Genomic DNA, 4,652 nt, shown 5'->3' on the forward strand with positions numbered 1-4,652 from the left:
ATTTTCTTATCTACATCATAACATGTCAATATTTTTCCATTTTTGATAAGAAGACATGTTATACTAAATGACCATATATGGTTTTGGCGGCCATCTTGGTTTCAAAATGGCTACCTCAAATGATGCTTTTTTCAAATTTCATACCAATTAAATTTTTTACAATGAACTGTATGCACTTTGTCAGTTACAAAAATGGTAGAGTGTAATAAACAAGTTTAAATGGAATATTTAATTTTATCTTATGTTTTTAAGATGGAGTTATTTGTCCTTAAAAAATTTGAGATGAATCACTTGTAATTTAATAAATTTATTTTTATTTGCAATATCTTCGAAATACAGATATGACATGAGCAAAATACATTCATTTATACAAAATATGTCTAAATCAACCATACTGTATATCTTTTAAGTTAATCTTTGCAATTTAAAGCATGTCGATAACATGATAAAGGGAAAGTAAAGGAAGGTAAAAGGCCAAAATGTGCATTTTGCTTCCTATTTTATTGGAATTATTCAGTTATTAGCGAGGCGACTGCATTTATTATATTTCTATTGCATTAAATAAGTTAAGATCAACTGTGTGTGTTATTAGTATTAATCGTTTTGGCTTTTAAAAGGGAGATAGTTACAATATGTGAGAGATATATCTGGATATTTCAGAAGGAACATTCACATTGTACCTATTTTTCTCCATTGTGAAGCTAAATAAATCAGCTGCAGTTATGAGGTACAATGCTTTATTCTAAAACTTTGAACTTGAATAAAAGAAATAGGAAATACCGGGAAGTAATTTTAAGATACATTGTTGTTATCATTCTTATATGTTCATTTTTTGTGTTATACTTTTATTAAAGCAATGCATGACTGAGTGGCTAAAAGGCCTTCCTTTACCACTCAAATGTAGATGTTGACTTTCAAATCACTTTGCCATCACCTACGTAGTGTTGATACCCTTCAACTGACGTACACTTCTTTCAGGCAGGTTAGCAATACAACCGGTTTACCGAAGATTATGCATCTGCCCATGCCTACAATGGCGTGTGCCTGGGCATTTCTTTACCATTCAAAGGTAAACAATTGCCATATTACTAAACTGTTTATGTGTGACATAATCCCTAGAACAAAACAAAACTCCATAGCCCAGTTCTTGAAAGCAATCTTATGTTGTGCAATTATATTTAAAGGTTTATATCACACTGACTCAGTGCAGGATATAAGGGTTCTTTCTATCTGTATTTTTAAGGAAGACTCATGTGCCCTTCTGCGCATTATTTTAGGCATAGGTGGGCACCTGGTAGAACCGCTGGCCTTCCGCAAGCAGGTTGGATGACTCACATGATGACCAAAAACAGGGCTTGAACCCCCAGAGACAATCGTCAAGTGTCGGTATTAAAACTGTACGGATGCAGTGATAAAACTGAAAAATAGTTGTATTTAAGCAAAAAAAAAAAAAAAAAAAAAAAAATTAATTTCATGGTAGAAAATTGGTCAAACAGTTTTTCAAGCTCAGACTTAAAATGAAAATTTCATTAGGATAAGATTGGTCTGAAGTGTCTCAAAGCGCTATTCCTATCTTTTTCATTAAATGTTATCAGTGCATTGCTTCTTTGCTGATTCACTTTCTGTTTGATTACGTTTCCACACGAATGGTCCTTTCTGTTTCAGTTTTGTTCAGCTTCGCATCGATGATTTTGATACTGATAACCTTTCCAAGAACGAAAACCCATTTTCACTTTCGTGACGATTATAAGTAAACCAAAAATAAACCGACATGTAAGTTGAAGTATACATAATATCAATAAATAAGTTTGTTCTCAATAAAGTTACAACAAAGATTTGATATCTATATAATGTAAAGTTTTTTATCACGCGTTAAGCTTTAAGCTGACGCTGTGTACTATATTTCACAAAATATGTATTGGTCGAGAATCGGAAGTTCCGAAATATAAAACGGACTTATTTATGTTAAAACGTAAATATTATTTCATATACGAGAGTCAAGTGTATAAATCAATAATATGAAATCATATTTATACAGAACAATATAAAATAACAACAGGTTTCTTTTTTACGACGTAGAGTATGGATTATGTAAGACTGGACTTTGCATTCTTTGTTTTGAGATTTACATGGAATATAAATTATTATCTACGATCAATACATACACAATACAAGAACTGCTGAAAAAAAATCAATGCCTGCTTTGCATTGTTTGATTAAAAGAACTTAACTAGTTTCACGATGAAAAAGTGACAGTTCCGATATTTAAGAAAACAGCTCAATAAATAGTAATATTAATAAATCATTCAAAAGTATTCTCATTGGTATCATCTGATAAAAGGCTTTTACACAGACTTTTACAAATGTCAATCAGATATTGTTGAAATATTCTAGCGGAGACAGTAAATCCCTTTTTAAAAGCAGCTTTATTATTAAACCGGACGAATTTTGACTAGTTAATGTCAATTTATAAAATATATCGTTGTTCTCATTTTTATGTGGGAACACCTCCAAAGAGAAACTAAAGAAATAACCGTAAAGTTGACGTTGATATACGCGGCTTGAAATACACTTTTCTTTATTTATTTACAGTCTTGCAAAGTGAAGAAAAAGATGGATATGCTAAATGCCTTTTTTCAAGAGGCAAACATTTCTAAAGTACATTCAATGGTGATGCACAAAACCTTTATGATTACTTGGTTTGAAGTACTCCTTCATGAAAAAACGACGACCGTTAGCACTGAGCAGGAGCTTCGATTCGTGTGAATTTAACAATTGTGTGATAACTGACGAAAAAACATTGTTTGGAAAAAAGTGACCATTTGCCAGAAAAATATCCTTTTAAAAGATCTGACGGGGGGGGGGGGGGGGGGGGCAAGTTTGGATTTTTGCCGAGGATGAAAACCCATTTTATTATAAAGAATTTGGTGGACATTACAAAAATGATTTTTGGAAAGGTGCATTTAATTGGACAATAACGTATAACAGGAATAATACAGATATTTACCTACCTAATGGAGAAATATGGTAAAGAAGAACCGAGGAAAAGCGTGATTTCCTAAAAATTGCAAAAAGCAAAACTAAGGATGCTATTATAATAACATCTCGCTGCAAATCAGACTCTAAAAGGGAACGGGTTATCGATAAATTGAAGAAATTTATAAATATTGATACTCTGGGCAGATGTGGACGAGAATGGAAGTGCGGAGCAATGTATGTGCACGATGATTGTTTCAACATTCTAAATTATTCATATAAATTTTATCTAGCGTTTGAAAATGCACTCTGTAGGGGATATTCCACTGAGAAGTTTTTTGAAAATTTCAATAACGATATATTATTAGTGTCTAGGGCTGGGAAAACAAATTCTAGAGAAGCACTATCGATTCCTAAAAATATATATATTGATTCTACTGATTTTCAGTCAATTGATTATTTAGGAAGATACCTTCAACGCCTGGCTTTAAATGATACAGAATATGCAAGGATTCTAAGACGTAAAAGTCAATATTACTTCCCCGGGTTTCAGGAAGTATATCAAAGGGCGTTATGTAAAATTTGTGAAAGAATGAATCTACTTGAACACTATCGACAACAAATACCTGACCTTAACCAATGGCGTATGTCAGATAAACCATGCACAAATTCAGAAGACATAGAAATAATATAAAAATCGCCACCAATAGAACGTACAATGAAATGCAAGCTTGCGTTAAACCTGAATAATGAATATTGCAGGACATAAGAGGATTGTTCAATAAATAACTACACTCTATGTAATTTTCCCATTATGAGTAATTTAGTATAATAATAACAGCAATTTGCCCACTTGCAGGTGTTATTATTGCAGCAAAACGAGTGGTTCTTTAACAAGTACTAAAACGCGCTATCGACAAAGTCAACGTGTTGACGCCTTAAAGGCAAAAACAATCTTCCATATAAGTGACTCCCCCAAAAATGCCAGACATCGTTATCCCAAATAAAAATGATTCTGTCTGGTCCACTCTGATAATGGTCTATAAACCTCTGTAGACTTGACATGTAGTCAGAGGATCATGAATTGTATTGATATGTACTGATAACTGGTTATTACATGTGTTCTGCATTTTATTGATAAAAGTGCAGCTTTTTTCCAGAATATACACGAAATTATTTTAGTTGATAATATACTAATTGCAATTGCTCAATCACGTTGAGTAATGTCCTGACCAATTAAATTATAACTTGTACAGCAAAGCAATTATCACCATTTTGGAAAACTCTCACCTTTATTTAATAAAAATAAAATAATTACAGAAACAATAAATGAACAACATGTTTGGCTGGAGACCTTTGTAGTGAGACACTATGAAATGTATTATGTAAACTGAGTTCTAAGAAAACTTTATTAATTGCAGAAAATTCTGATTATAGTATAAGAACTGTGATTTGGGAAAAAAAATATTATAGTTCCCCATGTGTGGCCTAAATACATTTTCTTTTATTTATTATAAAATCTAGCAATAAAAAGATATCATTGTTCAAAATGCACATGATTTATTATTTATAAAAGGTGCCTGGATGCGTTTTCTTTCATTTCTAATAAAAATCCAGCAATAATGGGATACTATTGTGTAAAACTTGATTTATGAAAAAATAAAAATACTACTGTA

The 4,652-nt window shown here is 31.8% G+C and overlaps 1 long non-coding RNA gene across 2 annotated transcripts; it reads left to right on the forward strand.

Moving 5' to 3' along the window:
* Positions 1-265: 265 nt before the first annotated feature.
* LOC123566050 (uncharacterized) lies at positions 266-4,652 on the forward strand. 2 transcript variants are annotated; one of them, XR_006689334.2, is made up of 4 exons: positions 266-727; positions 979-1,069; positions 1,666-1,773; positions 2,593-4,652. It is a non-coding gene; the product is annotated as an uncharacterized LOC123566050 (long non-coding RNA). The 2 variants fall into 2 exon arrangements; XR_006689331.2 differs by lacking the exon at positions 266-727 and having other exon boundaries at positions 750-1,069.

This window comes from Mercenaria mercenaria, chromosome 8 (genome assembly GCF_021730395.1).
Source record: "Mercenaria mercenaria strain notata chromosome 8, MADL_Memer_1, whole genome shotgun sequence".
Taxonomy (NCBI): Eukaryota; Metazoa; Mollusca; class Bivalvia; order Venerida; family Veneridae; genus Mercenaria; species Mercenaria mercenaria.